Here is an 11627-nt window from a genome sequence, read left to right on the forward strand (position 1 = left end):
AGCTGTCAGTGCTTGCTTTATAGAAATACTGTCCTTTCAAATAACTTGGAAGATACTAATTCAATCTTTTCAAAAATTTCCTTCTGTTTCTTCCATGATGTTTTTTTTTCTACTTTGGGATCAGTTATATTGTTTGTTAATCTTTACGTTTTAATTTAAACTGTGTTTTTTTATTACTGTGTTTTGATTATGATTGTCTATTCTTGTTTACAAAAGGACTAAGTTGACTATTACAGGTAGCTGATGCGTACTTCTTCAGTAACTGTAAACGGTAGTTGCTTCTTCCCTGAATAATGACGATATATATTTGGAGATGCCAGATATGGGCTAAAAAGTTCAATGGGTAAATGCACATAGGCTTCCTTCCAATCACATGGGCACTGGGAAGACAGGCTAGCTGGGGACTTCTGCAACTGCTCAAGTTAGACAGGCGTTACTCTGGGTGAAGTGCTTTATGCCATTAAAATGTGAATTAATCTGTTAATTAGGATGTTTAAAAAAATTTTAACTGGTATAGATAGCTACCTATGGAATCCCTATATTTATGTTGAAAATAAAAATAATAGGTTATTTTTGCTGATTATATAAGATAGTACCATATGAATAACTTTCCAGTTCAATTCAAAGCTTAAGTTTTTTAATGTACTCTGACTATAAGAGGATTTAAAAGTACAGTTGTGGATGAAAACAATTATCTTTCTTTTTAAAAAAGAAATTAAAAAAGAGTATATATTTAGTTGTACTTTTTTCAATGGAGGGGAGAGCACAGAAAAATCATGATGTTGGATATGTACCTAGATCATGTAGGTACCTATGTACATAAACTTTGTTCTGTCCTTAGCTATTTATGAAATTAATTTCATTTTTATACAAATTCCTCCCTTTTACTTATTGGAGTGAGCTTTCCTCTTTATAGCAAATCTTTCCCTGATTAGAATACCATATGCAAATTAAGACAGTGCATATCTACACTTTATAAAAAGCTTTGGCCTTACTTCAGTGCAAGTTAGATTTTATATACCACTGCCACGTTTGATGCATGTTGATTCGAATTCAGGCTTCTAAGCTTTGGTGAGGAGAAGCTGAAAGGCAGACGCTGAAGAGGGATCGGAAGCTGACATGAGGGAGCCAACTCAAGGAAACGGAGACATTTCTCCAGGCTTGGAGGCACTTTCACATTCCATATACTTTTTGGTTCTAAACAAGACGTGAAGGGACACAGGGTCATGCCTCTTCACTGTCTGCTTTCGCACCTTCTTTTTGTCTTGTACCCACAGGGGAAATATTTCTCAACTCTATAACCTCCTAAAAATGACAGCAGGTTTAGGACTGCCTGTCTGCCGGGGAACTCCCAAGAGAACCTATGGCCAGTTTTTCCTGTCTTTTCAAAGTCTACAATCATTTTAAGATTGAATCACTCCAGGGGCACCAAAGTCAGACTTATTTGCAACTTGGCTGTTACTAGATGTTCATAAAATAAGAGAGAAAAATAGCAAAATTAAAAGCTATTGGATTAGGGCAAGCAAACATATCAGACTCATGTTGATTGCAAAAGTAATGGCTCTGGTTCTGTCATCACTGAACATGTTAAAAACAGTAAAGACACTAAGAGGTACTCAGCCTTCTTACATGGGTCCAAGTATGATATCATCTATCCTTGCTTCCTGCTTTTCATTCGTGACTAGATAAATATCATGATCATCATCATCAACATTGTCATCAGTTTAGAACTATCTGAATAGACGTCTGAAACAGACCTCTGGGAACATTTTCATCTCCAGTTACAACAGGATGATTATTCATACTGTTAAAATTGACTTGCACATAAAAATGCCTGACCTAGCTGAAAGTTCCTAATAATAATGCTTTATACTTGCATAGTGCTCTTAATGTTTCAAAAGATTTTCATATCCATTTTCCTAATTTGAGCCTCAACACAACCAGATTTGGGAAGTAGATTCTAAATATCATCTCCCTTTTACAGATGAGGACTTAGAAGATTTATTAATGACTTATCTGAGGTCAGTCCACCAGGCTTAAGCTTAGACTGCGTCCTAGGCGTTTCTTCTTGGGCTCAGCGAGATAACACAGTCTCTTTTTCCTAGATATGTGGAGGCCAAAATCTTTGGATTGCAATAAACATAATCTCAAAGCCTTGAGTTTACTTCTGAGAAGGTGGAATATGTTGTTCTTTGTCATTTCTGTTCTGAGTTCTCTATAAAACCTTGGTGATGAAGCATGGGAAGGCCCAGGACACATTAGAGGCTTAAGTTCACCAATGCTGATTCCTAGTTGTGTTGTTACATTGGAAAGAATACCTTGAAAACAAGTTGGCTTCTGGACCAAGCTTTTCACTCTGCTCAGTTTTCCCTCATAGACAGTAGATTTGGTAATGAGTACCCACACAACCTCTTTGTTTTCTTTATAGATATGTGGTTAAAAATGGTTTTTAAGAATGATTATTGTGGTTGTTTCCCCAGTACCCATTATCTTCTCTTAGTAACCACCAATTTTCATTCAGTTATCCACATCTCCCCCAGGAAGCCAGGTGCTTTGGGGAGTCCCGATTTGCTATTTTGTTATCCTGACATAATTACTAACAGCTTTCTCTGTTGCTCTCAAAAGTATCTTGTTTGGATAACTAATTAGTCACCTTAATTTGTGGAGAAGTTAACCCTACTCTTCCCTGTAGTGTCGGGGCATGTGATATAATTCAAACTTCAAGCCTTAGCTAGTAGTGAAATCTCAAATTTGGTCAAATACGTTGATTCAGGGATGAACCTGGGAGTGAATGTGAACCAACAAAACAAAAAACAAACGTTTGCTGGGAGTTCACAAGAAAGTAGTTTCCTTGCTTTTCTTCAACAGCTTTGGATTAATCCTTTGTAGAATGGACCAAAAAAAAAAAAAAAAAAAAAAAAAAAGCACATAGTGCTGGGAGTTGCTGCCAACTATTTTGCATCTAAAAGTGGGATCCAAGTGGAAGATGAAGCTGACACAGTGGCAGGCAGCATTTGTCAAGATAAGCTAGGTTATGCCAAAGTAACAGCTCCAAAATCCCTGTTGCTTAGCCAAACCGAGTTTATTTCTCACACCAGCTCTCCAGCAAGTGTTGCCAGAGGCCTTTCCACATAGCTTTTGGGAACTTGGGCTGACTGAGGCTCCACCATCTTACCATGCCACCATCTTTGGTTTCTGGCTGCACTGAGGCAGAGGAAGGGAATGTTGCTGTAGAGCTTTGGGACCAAAGTAACACCGAAAGTAACACTTTGCTATTGCCTAAGAAAGGGCGGTCTGGTGGAAATTTAATGCAAGCCAGAAATGTAATAATTTTGACTATATTATTATATTTATTGTTGATTGTTGTTGCTATTATCAAAAAAATTTTGGGGGGGCATAGGGTCTTGCTCTGTTACCTAGGCTGGAGTGTGGTAGTATAATCGTAGCATACCGCAGCTTCCAATTCCTGGGCTCAGGCCATCCTCCCACCTCAGCCTCCTGAGTAGCTGGGACTATAGGAATGGACTGCCATACCTGGCTAATTTCCAAATTTTTTTCTGTAGAGGCAGGGTGTCACTATGCTGCCCAGGCTGATCTCGAACTCATGGGTTCAAGTGATCCTCCAAGTTCACTCCCAAGGTGCTGGGATTACAGGCATGAGCCACTGTGCCTGACTGTTATTACTAAATTTGAAGGTGGTTCTTGTTTGCTAAGATTTATTTGTTTATTTATTTATTTTAATGTCTAAGTTAGGGCATAATTTGCCTATAGTAAAATTTATCCTTTTTGTAAGCTTGTGAGTTTTGACAAACACATTCAGTCATGTGACTACCATTACAATCAAGATTTAGAACAGTTCCATCACCCCTCAAAGTCACCTTGTGCACTACACTTTGTAGTTAACCAGGTACACCCATTCTCACCATCTGGCAACTGCTGATTTGTTTTCTGACCCTATGGTTTTGCCTTTCAAGAAGGTCACATAAATGGAATCATAGAATATGTCATTTTTTGTCTGGCTTCTTTCATTTAGCATCATGCATTTGAGATTCATCCATGCTATGATGTGTATCAATAGTTTGTTCCTTTTTTATTGCTAAACAGTCTTCTATTTATGGATGTACTACAGCTTGTTCATTCATTTCCCAGTTGAGGGACATTTGGGTATTTTTCCAGTTTTTGATGACTGTAATAAAGCCAGTATAAACAGTCATGCACAGGTTTTTGTGTAAACATAGGCTTTCATTTCTCTTGATTAACTTCTTAAGAGTGGAATAGCTAAGCCATATGATAAATTCATGCTTAATTTTATAAAAAACTGCCAAATAGTTATCCAAAGTGACTGTATCATTTTGCATTAATACCAGAAATATATGAGTGTTCCAGTTGCTCCACACCCTTACCAGTGCTTGATAGTATCAGTATGTTTTTTTTTGAACCATTCTCCTAGGTGTGTATGTACATATATTAACCAGTTTTCTAGTAGCCATTTTTATTTTAAAAAGCAAAAATAAACAAGTGAAATTAGTTTTAATAATATGTTTTACTAAGCATAAGACATGCAAAATATTATTTCAACAAGTAACTAATGTAAAAATTAATGAGATATGTTATGTTCTATTTTTGTATGTCATGTCTTTGAAATCTGGTATGTATTTTATTCTTGCAGCATATCTTGATTTGGACTAACCACCTTTCGGGAGTTCAGTAGCTGCATGTGGACAGTGCAGGTCTAGATTTAACTATGTGGTCCCACCTAATTGTGAGTAGGCTAGCAGAATGTAATATCCTGTGTGTTCCAGAAATGTTGGTGAGCACTGGTAATGTCTGTCGCAAAAACAGAATGAGAAGAAAGAAGGAATTCATGTCCTTTATGATTATTATTAAATTATGAAATTGAACCAAATCTGAAAGTTTTCTAAGATAAGCCTTAGTTTCTAGTTATGACAGACAGTAAATGCCACATATATTAAGTCCATTTGAATTGGCTTATTCTGTTCTTTGAAAATCGCTCTAATATAATTTTTCATTGCACAAGTAAGTATGTGCTCTATGTAGAAAAATGAAAAAATCCAGAGAAGCTAAAAAGAGAAAATAAAAGTCACCTGGAATCTCAAAGATGATATTTGCTGTATATCATTTGAGATATGTGTATATAAAGTGTGTGAAAGTACAAGTGTATAAGTGAAAACAAGGGAACTGCTATAGACTGAATCGTATTCCCCCAAATTCATGTGTTGAAGCCCTGACCCTCCATATGACTGAATTTGAAGACAGAGCTTCTAAAAGATAACTAAGTTTAAATTAGGTTATAACAGTGGAACCCTACTTCAGTAAGACTCTAGCCTTACAAAAGGAGAGATTTCCCTCTCTCTTTCCCTCCATATCCTCTTTGCCATGTGGGGACCCAGTAAGAAGGCAGCTGTCTACAAGCTAGGAAGAAAGCCCTCACCAGAAACTGAATTGGCCACCAACTTGATCTTGGACTTCCCAATCTCAAGAATGATGAGAAATAAATTTCTGTTGTTTAAGCCATTCAGTCGTGGGTATTTTGTTATGGTAGTTGGAGCTGACTAATAACAGGAACATTCTCTATATGATTATTTTTATCACCTATTTTTTCACTCAACAGTTTAAAAACATCTTTCCATGTCAATAAATAGATTCCTAAGATATCATTTTAAATTATTGTATGTAATATTCAATTTTATGGAGGTCTTGCAATTTACTCAACAAGTAAATTCTATTTAGGTTGTCCAGAATAATTTATTGTTTACATTGGGGCAGGAGCAGAGGTGGTGTCTATTTTGGAATACCTTCTTATTTGAAGCAAAAGCAGAGTATTTGGAAATTCTGCCTTCTTTTGCACCTCTCATTTTTACTTCTGGGCTCCTCTCAGTTCTTTCAGTTGAATAGATAGGAATATAGAGCTCACATGGTATCTGGGTGATTAGTAAAACAAAAAATTAGATTTCTATAAAGTTTTTGCTAATTTTTTTTCTTATTGCCTTGATTGTCTTGTATTTATTACCAGTAATAATTAGGTAAGTAGGTTATTCAAGGTGTTCTACGTGCAACTAGAAGATAATTAGTAATACAGAGAATAACAAATAAAGTTTTAAAAATCTGCAAGTAAGGATGTCATCGTAAAGTGCAAGATGAATCAGGTCCAGTCTTGTAGGACATTTATTTGAAAACAGAAGCCATTGTAAAATGTACGGAGAGAAATTGATTGAATGTGCTGAGATTATCTATCTGTTTTTCCTTTATTGGCTGCTGTGACCATTTGGAATTTTCAGTGACCTCCAATGCTTGGCTTTCTGCTGTGTGGCTATGGTAGGCACAGGGGTGATATTAAAAATATTTAACAACTGGTGAGGCAGTGGCACCAACCAGTCAGAAAAGACCCTAGCCTGAGACAACAGCTTTCGCCAAACCAGTGTGTAAGGGCTGGGTAGCTGCCCTGAGTGAGAAAAATAAACAAACATGCACATTTAAAAAATAGCAACAACGAAAATCCTTGGACCTTTTGTTTATTTTATTCCAGGAAAAATGTTTTAGGTATAAAGCCTTCTTTTTGGTTTTAATCTTTCACGTGCTTCCTGTGACACTGCTGAGGAAATGACAATTTCCTATAGATTCCTATAGGTTTCCTATAGATTCCTATAGGTTCCTATAGAACCCTTACAGTTCTATATAGAAACAAAAGACCCACTAAAAAAGAACCCACTCTAAACAGGCCATTCACACACACACAAAGATGTAAAATAAGTATACAAAAGGTGTTTCAGCTCCCATCTGCTCATTAGAGCAGAGAAATGCAGATTTTAAAAATACCTGTATTTTACTTGGGTAACATCTGTTAAGTGGATAACTTGAGTCAGGTACTTTTTTCTTATTTAATGCAAACAAAATTCCTGTGAGGTGGGCACTATTATAATGTCCATTTTATAGACAGGGAATCCGAGGCTCAGAAAGGTTAAAATGCCTGAGGACACAGCTAATAAGTGGTGTGCAGAAAAGTGCTGTTTTATCTTTTGCAATTTGCAGAGTAAATGATACATATCAAAATGATAAATAAGCATGCTTTGACCCAGCAATTTCACCTGCAAAAGTTTTTATTCATGCTTTGACACAGCAATTTCACATACAAAAGTTTATCCCAGGGAAATAAATTGGGTAAGTACATAAAGGGCTTTTATAAGGACATTTAGTGTTGTATTGTTTACAGTGGCAAAAAATTGGAAACAATCTAAACGTTCTTCAAAAGGGGATTGGCGAAATACATAAAGACATATCAATACAATGTTAACCAGAGCAGCTCTTAAAAATAATGACATAGATCAATATGATTTGGCTTGGAAACTTGTGGCTTGCCTACGGTACAGTATATTGTTCAGAGTGGGAGGCGGGTTATAAAATAGCATGTAAGTTATAATCCCATTTTTGTAAAAGGAATTATCTTTAGTTAAGCAGGGGAAAATCTCTGAATGTATATGCTGCGGTTATCCTTGTGGAGGGGCTAGATTATAACAGAGCCCATCAGTTTATATTTCTGTATTATTTGAATATTCTTTTTTGGAATAACTATTTGAAGCACAAAAAGGCAACAAATATTGTCGCATGCTGGAATGCACAAAGCAGAACAAATGCACTACGAGAACGCTCCCAGGGCAACTGAAAGAAGATCAGAGAAGGCACACACAGGAGAAAGATGTGATAGAAGACTCAACACACAGAGTAGGGTTATGCAGAAGAAAGGCAGTGAAAAGCAGAGGAAAGGGAGATGGGAGGGAGAAAGGGAAAAAGAACGAAACGGATGAGCAGGAAAGCAGAGTAAAGGGAGACTGCTGAAACTGTAGAGGAGTTGTAACAAAGGTCAGCAGAACCCTGGTGGCGTCAGGGAAGGTGCAACTGGGACTTTGCTAAGGACAGTTAAGATAGTTAACTGTAGGTGTGTGTATATATATATGTGTGTGTGTGTGTATATATATATAAAACTAAGGACAGTTAAGATAGATAAGAGCATGGGCGCTAGGGTAAAGCAGTACAGTTAGTGCTTTCTGTATGTGTTCCCCTTTGTGTCCCATCCTCCCTTGTAAGTAGGTAGGGGTCACAAGACTCATTCTTGTCATTGGACTGTGAGAGGAAGGGCTGAGGCCCTTAAAGCTTGCAATGCCTCTTTCATTACCCCATGCAGAAGCCATGGGTGTCATATGTTTCATGATGGCCTGACTAGAAGGAGTCACCAATTCCCAGGGGCCAAGATGTGATCAAGAAATAACCTTTTGTTGTGTTAAGATACTGTGATTTGGGAGTTTGCCTGTTATGAGAGCTAGAATTTCTTGCTCTAATATGCGTTGTCATATACTAGCTGTCTGACTTTGGATAGATTACTTAACTCTCTGAACATCTGTTATTTCATCTGTCAATGGAAATAATAATAGCACCTATTTCACATGGTCATTGGAGGATTACATGGGAAAGTGTACAGTGTTAGGCACAAAATATTCAATATGTGTTATCATTGTTATTATTTTCATTTATAGCAGGAGTTGATAAATAAATTCCCCAAACGGGCAGCAACAAGGACAGGGAATTGTGAAGAGATGAGAGCAGGGCTGATCCAAGGAGATATTGTGGGACATATTAACAAAAGGTGTGGAATCTGTACTTGTAACTAAAGAGGACTGAAGATATAGACCCAAATATCTCTGGCTAGAGAATTGTGAACTTCTATGAGGAAGCATGAAGCTGTCATATGTGGAGGTTAACTTATAGAGATAAGCTAGTTATGATTAGGTGCATCTCCATAAACATGTTTACTAAATTTTCATCATAATGAAATATGTTACATTATATAATGTCTTTTTCCAACATTTCAGTTGAAGTGGCCATAGAAGGTATTAGATGTGCCTAATATTACAGAAATATTGGTTGACCCTTTGGTCTTCCAAGTGATCTTAGGGCAAGGACTCAGGCTGCCTTCTCCCTTGACTAATTAGGGCAGAGGGAGGACTATGTGAGTGGGCCAGCGTGTGCCCCTGTGGTGGATTGGTGGTCAAAGGGGGATGTTATATATATAAATCCAATAAATACAGCATATGATGAATTCAGGGTAACTTGGTAGTGCTATTCTCCCTTTATTGCTTTTCCTTTTTGAAAAGTAGCATATTTGCAATTAGCAAGTATAACAGATGTCTTATTGAGAGCTGTGCCATAATTGTATGGTTATTTTGAGTGCAGTGACTATTTACAGGAGTAATCATGGTGGACCATGGCCTCCAATTCCCGAGCTCAAGTGATCCTCCTGCCTTAGCCTCTGGAGTAGCTGAGACTACAGGTGCACCCCACTGCGCCCAGCTTGATTTTTAAAATAAAATCAAATTGTTGATTTTTGAGAGAACAAACGGTTTAAGTTACTCCCATTCAGTAGCGGCTGCAAAATTAGGAGGGGGTTTAAGGGTGACAATCTGGTTGTCAGAGTGTGTTGGAAGCTGAGTTTGAATTTGCACATCACTTTACATGGAATGAGAAGATGTCCTCCACCCCCGCCCCACCTTTATTTTTGAGACAGAGTCTCGCTGTGTCACCCAGGCTGGAGTGCAGTGGTGAAATCTTCACTCACTGCAACCTCTGCTTCCCAGGTTCAAGTGATTCTCCTGCCTCAGCCTCCAGAGCGGCTGGGATTAAAGGCATGTGCCACCACACCTGGCTAATTTTTGTATTTTTAGTAGAAATGGGGTTTCACCATGTTGGCCAGGCTGGTCTCGAACTCCTGACCTCAAGTGATCTGCTGCCTCAGCCTCCAAAAGTGCTGGGATTACAGGCCCCACCTCACAGGCCCCACTTTCTAAATAAAAAGGGAGGGGTCTTTTTCTGGGAGGAGATTAAGGCCCGCAGCTCCCCTTTATATGGCCGCTGCTCTTAGGGACTTAATAAATATTTTTTGCTCAATCCATTCTTTCAACAAATGTTTAAAAAGCACCTACTATGTGCTTCAGATATTATACAAAGATAATACAACCTCTGTCCCTAGAATGACCACAGCCCAACAGAGAGACAGGGTGAATTGTGCAAACCCTGGGTCCTCCAAATACTTAAGATTCAGAGCCAGGTTGTCAGAGGTTCTCCTTTGTTCTGGCTGAATAGTAACACTGACAGGGACCTGCCAGTTTCAACTTATTCCAGTTATTTCCAAAAATGAGTTGTTCCAAGTGGCGTCAGTGCACGTTGGAACGTGGGCCCGCGTTATGGTGCTCGTGAAGACTGGAAACAAGTGGGACCCCCGCCAGCACCGCTCATGCAACTGCTTCCGCGAACTCCCCTCCAACACTTTCTCCCATCCCAACTCAACTGAGGGACCCGAGACGTTTCTTCTTTGGGCCAATCAGAACCCAGTCAGCATCTCTCTGATGCAACCGTTCCCTTATAAAACGATTAAACGTGGACCAGCTATTTTTATTCGGTCCTATAAAAATAGCTGCCGTCAGTCAGTCCTGGCAGCGAATCAAGGCCTCTGCTCTTCAAGTGCGTGCCCCAGTCGGCCGTGTCCTGATGTTACTTTCCCAGCCATTGGCATTTGGGGGCGCAGCTGGACCCACAGCTCCCAGACCACGTTGTGTTCTACTGACAGTCTCTTAGGGAAGGTAAAGGTGCATTTGCCCCTAGGCTCCGCCTAGGACACACACGCCAAGATCTTCCCGGGCTGCTGGTAAAAGCCAGGATGCGACAGCCTGAGGGTCCCAGAGCGAGGAAAAGGATCACTCAGGTCCGCCAGACGCACTTAGTCCAGCAGGAGTGGCGGGTTGTGGGGGTGGGAGGTAGCCCCAGGGCCTTTGATGTGGGCAACGCTCCCCCAGCCCCTGGAATCGGTTCCTCCCCTAACGAGGGGTGTGGACACGGTTCATCTGCCCTCCGCTGTGGCTGAGTAAGAACTGTGCCACCTATCTCCACCCCCTCCACCCCCGGTGTGACCACTTTTGATACCTCCCCAGACAAAGCCAATCCGAACTCCAGCAGAATGAATAAAGGGATCAGGTTGCTCTCTCGGCCTCCCCTCACCCTCCTCCTTGCTTCTCTCTTTCCCCACGTGACTCTCTGGAATCTTTGCCAAAGCTCCCAGTCTCTGGGTCCATTTTCACACCGAGCAAAGCAGAGAGGAAGGAGGCAAGGGAGGCTAGAGGAAGGCTGAACGTGTGTCCTTTAAACGCAGGGTCCAGACCCGGCGTATTTTGGGCGTTTCCAGGCTCTCTCGCCCGAGTGGCCTTGAGTTTGGGGGTCTTCTCCAGCCTCGCTGGCTTTTTCCTCCGTGCAATTAAAATTATGGCTCTTCTTCCACTCCCGTAATCACTGCACCTCTACCCTGCAGACCAGCTCCGGGTGTTCGGCGCGGAGGTGGGTGTTGGTGTGCAGGAAGCCGCGCCCCCGCAGCCCTCCTCACCCAAGCGAGGGGCGGGGAAGAGAAAGTCGCAGCAGCGCCCCCCAGTCTTTCCTCGGAAGCTTCCAAACGGTCTGCTGCAGGGAGCGCAGCCCGAGGCGGTGCGGTGCTGCTGCAGCGCGGGCGAGTCCCGGGAGCTGCCCGCAGCGCTGCACAAAGTTTCCAGCGAGCGGCCCCCGGCGGATGA

This window comes from Mandrillus leucophaeus, unplaced genomic scaffold, assembly GCF_000951045.1.
Source record: "Mandrillus leucophaeus isolate KB7577 unplaced genomic scaffold, Mleu.le_1.0 Scaffold75, whole genome shotgun sequence".
In the NCBI taxonomy this organism is placed as follows: Eukaryota; Metazoa; Chordata; class Mammalia; order Primates; family Cercopithecidae; genus Mandrillus; species Mandrillus leucophaeus.